This window comes from Lipotes vexillifer, unplaced genomic scaffold (genome assembly GCF_000442215.2).
Source record: "Lipotes vexillifer unplaced genomic scaffold, Lipotes_vexillifer_v1.1 scaffold1162, whole genome shotgun sequence".
Taxonomy (NCBI): domain Eukaryota; kingdom Metazoa; phylum Chordata; class Mammalia; order Artiodactyla; family Lipotidae; genus Lipotes; species Lipotes vexillifer.
In genome coordinates, this window is record NW_006779033.1 from 2,746,032 (window position 1) to 2,753,840 (window position 7,809).

A 7,809-nucleotide genomic window follows, 5' to 3' on the forward strand; every position below is an offset into this window, starting at 1 on the left:
TGACCACAGCGGCTGCTAATTTGTGGAAAAGCCCAGTTACTGGATTTAAACTTGAAACTTACCATTGCACCCTGTGACACATTCCAGATCAGGGTGCACATCACAAACTCATGCTGATCTAGAACACATAAGTTCTTCCTACGAATACAATAAAAAGTTACATGGATATATGTATTTATATACGCATATGAAAAAAATGATATAATTAATTCCTTTAAACTTTGCCAGAAGTATGAAAACAGTTTATAAATACCATTTTTAAAAGAAAATCATTTTTCCTATGCAGAATATAACTAGGGTCTAGGGTCTTGAAATACTCTACAGAAAAATCTGGTGAAAACACTGAATAACATTTCTATTAAAAAATCTAAGTGTATGAAGGAAAAGTAAAATATTTTAGTGACTATTACCCACAGAAGTCTTTCAAACTGCATTTTAATTCCTAGATTCTATGATCTAAGAAAATCTCACTTTTCGTGATAGAGCTTACAAATGAAATACAAAAAACTGAGGTTAGGGCTTCCCTGGTGGCGCAGTGGTTGAGAGTCCGCCTGCTGATGCAGGGGACGCAGGTTCGTGCCCCGGTCCGGGAGGATCCCACATGCCGTGGAGCGGCTGGGCCTGTGAGCCATGGCCGCTGAGCCTGCATGTCTGGAGCCTGTGCTCCGCAACGGGAGAGGCCACAACAGTGAGAGGCCCACGTACTGAAAAACAACAACAACAACAACAACAACAAAACTGAGGTTAGAAAGAGATTGCATTAGTTACATTTAATGCCATTTAAAAAGCTGAGTCAAAATTGAATGTCAGAGAGCAGCGTTTATTGTACACGTTCTGGGGCTCGTTAATGGTGCTGGAAAACTGAAATGTGAGGTCGGGGGGTTGGGGGAGCCAGTGATCACAGAGGGGCGGGATCACAAAGGCAGGTTTCCAGTGACCAGTGGACCTGGCCCTCCACCACGTGGACTCCTGGACCGGGGGCGAGTCTCATGTGAAGACTTCCTCACGGCCCCATCTCAGCTACGCTGGTCTCGCATCGCAGGGTTTGCCCTTCCTCTCTCCTGGGGGGTGGGGGGCAGAGGTGTGTCTGGGGAGCAGGGAGGGAAGTTCTGGGGCTGGCCAGAGCTGGCCAGGGTGGAGGGCGGGCTGTGGACAGCATCTTGCCTTCTCCTGTTCTTCCCCAGCTTTATGGGGAGCGGGGTGTCTTTATTTGGTAAAAGGCAAAATTTCAGACAGAACTTCAGGCACACGTTCACATGTACCTATAAAAGCAAAACCCAAAGCCAGATACACATAATTTTTGGATGGTCATTATTCTGGATTGCTCCTGTGATTTTTTTCCTTAGATAAGAGATAAAGAGAGAAACTTGCTGCAGTGCATGAGAATGGGCAGATTTTCGTATCATTTATTTTCCTCCAAGGAGATAAGAGGGCACATTGAGCAAGCTGGCCACCCCTGTCCTTCCCGAGATGAAGACACCCATCCTCCCCAAGCCGGTCTGGTACCAAGCCTCTGTGCAGAGTTTTGAGGAATCGTCTTATTTTCCCAGAAAGCCTGCCGGTTACACCAGTGTTTGAAACCCCGCAGGATTTCCGGTCGCCTCACGGGTGGCAGCGACTGACTCCAGCAGAGCCACCGGCCCGGGAGCTGCAGCATCAGCCCCACGTCCTCTCTGAGAAGCACGATTGGCAACGGTGCCGTTTCCATGGAGACAACGGCAGACCCAGAGGAGAATCTCTGTCCCAGCAGCAGGTGCCGTCAGTAGGACCCTTGAGCAGAAAATGCAGAATTAGGAGAAAGCAATTAGGAGAAATCTTTTGCTTTTCATTCATACACTTAGATTTTTTAGTAGAAATGTTATTTCTCCCTTTTGTGGAGAATCAGGCCCAGATTTAGAGTCTAACCTGGGTCTCCTCCTGGCACACACTCACGCATCTTTCCACGGAGGCCCACTTTGTGTTAATATTTGCATAACAACAACAACAGCTCCTGCTCTGATTTGCATGGTAATCAAGATGCCCTGTGCCCATTTTACAGATGAGAAGGTACAGAACAAACTCCAGCTCACCCAGCTTGTAACTGTGCCAGTTGTGTCATGTTCTGAGCCTGTCTACTGTAACCATGTCACGTCACCAGGCGGTAGAATTGGAAGGGGTCCCCAGATTGATCACTGGCATAAACTATTTCCAAATCTATACCACAGAAACCAAAATTACAGAGGGTATAGGGTACGCACAGCTGCAACCCCATCGTGGGTGAGTAGGAGGCATTCTTAAGGAAGGAACTCTCTCTTGAGGCTGTTGTCTGTAAAATGCATATAATCTGCTGAATAACACGCACTTGGAGGCTCCCATACGATTCAATGGGCAGGTGAGCACACCTCTCCTCTCACAAGGACCAGGATTTAAGGCTACGTTAATGATAAGCAAAGTTGATGAAAAACGCGGGAAGACGACGCACAGGATTCTCTCAGAAGATCTACATAAAAGACCCCTCCATGGGCACAGGGACCTTCAAGAATTAGCAAACAGCACTAATTGTTTTTCTAGCATTGGGTATGCAGCCAACGCTATTTCATCCCCAGGAGCATTCTGAAGGCCGTCCACGACCTCTGGGAAGTTTGGACCTGTTAACCACTTAATCATGCGACGCTTACTTGGAAAAAGAAGCCCTTTCTGCTCTTTCTTACAGCTTCTCCTTTTAGCGCTCAAGCCCCATTAGGTAGTAGGCAGAATAATACATTTCTTCAGTTTCCCCTCCATTCTAAGCCCAGTATAAGAAATATGGTCCAGAAACCTACTGAATGTTAAAATTGCTGGCGCTGGTTCAGATCGATTAGGGAAGAGCTGACTTCACAGGAAGGCGGCCGAGAAGGGGAGGATGGAGTCAGCCTCACACTGTCACCTTCACAGTGCGTCCCAAAGAGCTTGCTCTGCCCCCGCCACAGTGTCCTCACCTGTAGAGTGGGGGAGGTTTAACCCAGGCATAACCCAGGCCCGATTTCCAAACCCTGACCTCATGAGCAGCATTTTGAGCTCAGGGCTCTGACCGCCTGGGCCTTTGCGGCTCCTGAACACACCTGCCCGGGCCGAGTGAGCAGCAAAGCGGCCTGGATCCAAATTACTTGCCCCAAAGTCTAAGCACCTCGGCTTTTGTGTCCCCCAGCCCTCACCCGTCCTTTTGGTTGTTATTGTGTTTTCTCCCAACAGCCTGCAAAGTTTAAGTGCAGGAGGCCTGAGTGAGAGCTTCGGGTGGCACCGACTCCTGTGGAGCCGCCAGTGGCTCCGTTTGGAGAAGAAAAAGCCCACAGCAGCGGCTCCCTCGGCCCTTTTCTCCTCCAGTTACAACAGGTTAGTAGCAAAGCGACCCAGAGGCTCTGCTTTTACCTACATACCTCGTTTATCTTGTACAAAGATTGGACGGAAGCAAATATTTTAACACATAGCATTTGTTCATCTTGAAAGGTGAGAACCTGAGTTTTTGTTATATTCTTTTCAGTATTTGTATGTTTTGTTTTTCCGATAGAAAAGGCAGCAAAAGATAATAAACACAAAATATTAAAACAAGAAATTTAAGATTTCCTGAGAGGTTTTTAACTTAGAAAATTTTAAATCAGATATGTATTTTATTTTTCTATGCCTAAATTTGTTAATAACTCGAATATTTCCTCCCTGGAAAAAAAGAAGAAAGAATTCAGAAATCACAAAGTAGTGTTTGTTACTTAATTATTATTTTGGTTTTCTACATCAGCTATAATAGATACAAAATGTCCATAATTCCTCAAATTCTCTATTGCCAATCTCTTCATTGTCAAACCAAGTACATCAAGATTAAAATCACATTAAGATAAATACAATTCAGTATACTTATGCTTTTGCATTAATGAGACAATTTCAGGTCACAGGGAAATTGATATTCAGATTATTAATTACTTGCCATAAACATCATATTTACTTAACTCAAAATGTATAAAATGCACCCCAATTCTTTATGAAAATATTTTGAAAAAATGTAACTTGTATTGAGAACAATTTTAAAGTTCTGGGAATGCAACCTAATCCATTAACTCTGAAAGGAAAATATCACATCAAAACGCTAAAGACACTGTGTCTCATGGTGAATACGGACATATACTAGGTAACAAAACAGAGCATATTCGCTGGAAAATTATCTCACACTATCCACGGCCATTGCAAGGGCAAATAGCATTATCGGATCTAGTGAATATTAGGAACTAAAAAGCCACATTACAGAATAACTTTGACTGATGTTTAATAGAACACATGAGAGGCAAATATAGCAAAAAAAATTTATTCAGAAAGGCAGCAAAATAAAACTTTGAATGAATTCCTAAACAGGTAGTTAGAGTGTATGCAGACAAAATTTTTTAAGTTACGAAGAATACAGAAAAAAATAATTTTGGAGGAAGCATAATGTCATGCTGCACAGGACTGAAAGCAAATCCAGCCCCACTACTAGTACAAATAGAAAGAGGAAATAAAAAATAACACATTTCAAGACAAACTGGTATTTCAGAATTATCGTTTGTAAATACGTCATGAGCAGAATAAGCGTGAAAAAAGAGCATCAACATTTCAATCTTCATCCTCAAAGACGAGAAAACTCTCTTCAAAAGCAGAGGCCCAGCCTCGAGGAAACCCAGGTGAGCCTCTCATCATCGCCGGCTCTGGCTGTTGGACACCCAGCCATCACTGCCGTCAGGCAATAAATCACCCGCCACAGAGTGGAAGGCACCGCTAATGCCACGTGTTTAAGGGATTAGACCACTGCCTCTTGATATTCGGCCTTGCATGAAGCCCCAACTCCCACGCTGGTCCCCGGGGCCACGTCCCCCCTGCGGGTCACTCAGACCCAGTCTCGCGCCCACCTGTTTCTCTCCTCCTTCCTGAGTCCCCCAAGCCGCACACTGAGCTCCATCTGCAGCTCACAGCTGGCCGCAGCCCGTCCGGAATTACGGCTAAATCAGTGTGTCCTCCAGACACTCGGCACCAAGGAATTCAGCCGGGGCTTTTGAAAGCCGACAGGACTGGCTGCCCACGCTCCCTTTGTCTGGGGACGGCTCCTCGCCATCCTCATTCATCTGCCATTTTCATGGACACAAACATAAACTTCACTTGAGATGCTTTCTTCTGGTACAACGTTTCTTCTTGTAATCGACACATTGGCCATTCATGACATTGATAGCATGCTCACACAGCTCTGTCTTCTCTCTCATGTTGGAAAGTTATAACCCGTTAAAAGAGGAGTCCACCTTTTTTTTTTTTTCCTTTTGGGAAGCACAATAAATATCAAAAGACTTGACCATACTTGCTATCTATAAAAGGCAAAAATTAGCTTTCCTGCTAGCATCCAAATTTATGTAAACTGGGCTTCCCTGGTGGCGCAGTGGCTGGGAGTCCGCCTGCCGATGCAGGGGACGCGGGTTCGTGCCCCGGTCCGGGAAGATCCCACATGCCGCGGAGCGGCTGGGCCCGTGAGCCACGGCCGCTGAGCCTGCGCCTCCGGAGCCTGTGCTCCGCGGCGGGAGAGGCCACAACAGAGAGAGGCCTGCGTACCACAAAAAAAACCCCAAAAACAAAAAAACAAATTTATGTAAACTAATATGTAGCTGGCATAGGTTATGCTCGAAATAACTCAATTTTCCTTGTCAATCTGAACACGTAAGAATCGATCCGTCTGTATATTGTTACCAGTTGTTTTTAGTACATTTTCATGTCAGTGGTTACTAAACTCCTCAATTTTCCTTTATCTAATACTCGTTTCTAAAATGTTGTGACAGTGGCCACTGTGGAGATTATTTTGTTTGTTCTTATTATGTTGATAGATCCACTGGCTTCTTGCTTCTCGTTCTGATTTCTATAATCCTTATTAGTTATTCAGGTTTCGGTGGGCAAAATGCCCCTCAGAAAACTTTGCTCCTAATTTATTTAACTAAATCATTAATATGGAGTATCTACCTAATATTGTAGCAATGCCTCCGTTAATTTTGAGCCATGGCTTATGATACCAATTAAATAAAAAACTAAAATGTGAAGGGAATAACTAAAATTCTACCTTTAAAAAAAAAAAAAGCAATTGGTTTGACACTGCAGTCTTGGCTAAGTTACTGAGGTCACCCCACCACCAGGAGGTCCTAGAGGGGCCTTGGCCTGCAACACCCTTTGCAAAGGCTCGAGACCCCCATCTCCCCACCCCTGGGACTCAGAGGGCCCCCAGGTGGACAACTGTCAGGCCTCTAGCACCCTGCCTTGGGGGCGAAGTTCCCAGCCTTGGAAGGGACACACAACCTGAGGGCCCTGAAACCAAGCTTGGTTAGTGTCATGGCCTCAGAAGTTGAGGGGAGAAGGGAAACAGTGGTGGGAAGAGAGGGTGCACAAAGCCGTGTGTGTGGGGTGACCCCAGGGGCCTGGGTTCTCACGGAGACAATGTGAGTGGGATGATGAGCCTGGCGGTCTGAGGCAAACCTGGAGGTAGAATTTGGCCATGGGGGCTGGAGGACCCTGAGTCCCACACCCCTTCACCCCACAGGGTGATATGGGGCCGGAAGAGGAGGGGTTTCAGCTACGGGGTGTTAGGGCTCCATTCCAAACCCCAAAGCCCCGATCCCTATGGCCGAGGGAGGGGAGACGGCTGAGGAAGACGGTGGTCTCGCCCTGCAGCCCGCGGAGCTCTTGGTCCTCACCGTGGATGCTGGGGATGGTCAAGAAGCCCGCCGGGGCCTGACAGAGAGAATCCAGAATGTCCCGCTGGGATGGGGGGTGGAGACGATCTCAGACGGCTACAGGTGCGGTGCGGAGTCTGTGCTTGCCCTGCCTTTTGCGTTCAAGCTCCACCCAGGTATGGAATCAGCCAGGAGCCACTTGCTGGGACTAAACTGGGGCCAAGAGATGAAGCTTAGAGCAAAGCCCTTTCTGATGGAGAATGAGGAAAATCGCTGACAGAGCAGGCAGAATGGACTGCACTGCTAGGACTGAAAATATTTTAGCCAAGACTGTAGGGTCACTGGTAAGAAAAGATGTAGTCCACAGAATAGGAGTTTGGAGGACAATTTCTAAGTTTCCTCACAATGATAATTTTAGAATTCTTCCAGCCTTCTATGAACTTGTATTACTTTTATTACAGTCTCTTCCTTTCCACACTGGTTTCAGGTAAGTTATCAGGCCTCTCCACATAGAATTCAGGGGGTGGGTGCCATATTTCATTTTCCTTTTGTATCCTGAGAACGTTGAGCACAAAATTGGAACCAAGTATTGACTGGCTGATTGATGGTTTGGTAGGTTTATGTCGTTAGTGGACTTTCCCAGTATGACATTACTGTACCCTCTTCTTTCCATAAGGCCACAGTTTATAGCACTACAACAATTAGGGCAAAAATGTTAGGAAATGGTGAACCTGGTTTTAGGCTTATGGGAGTTGAATCGTACTGTTTCTGCTTCTTTTTTCAAAGTATAAAAGTTTTAAAGACCTTAAAAGAGCTAGGTGAGTGCTGTGTGTTGGCCGCATTGGCTGCACTCGTCAAGGTGTTTCAGGAAAGAACTGGTCTCAGGAAAGACTGGTACAGAACACAGCAAGCAGATATGAAAGTGGATGGAGAAAGTCCAACATGTGGAGCCTTAAGGAAAGGAAAAACCAAGCGATTCCAGATCCGAGCAGGAACAGAGGCAACCAGGAGAGCCTTCGAGAGTAAAAGGCGTAAACCCTGCCCGTTTGGTAACATGACTAAGAGCACGCGGAGGTGTGGCCTCCACGGTTATTTCCGGGATGAAACTGGCCGGGGGCGGGGCGGG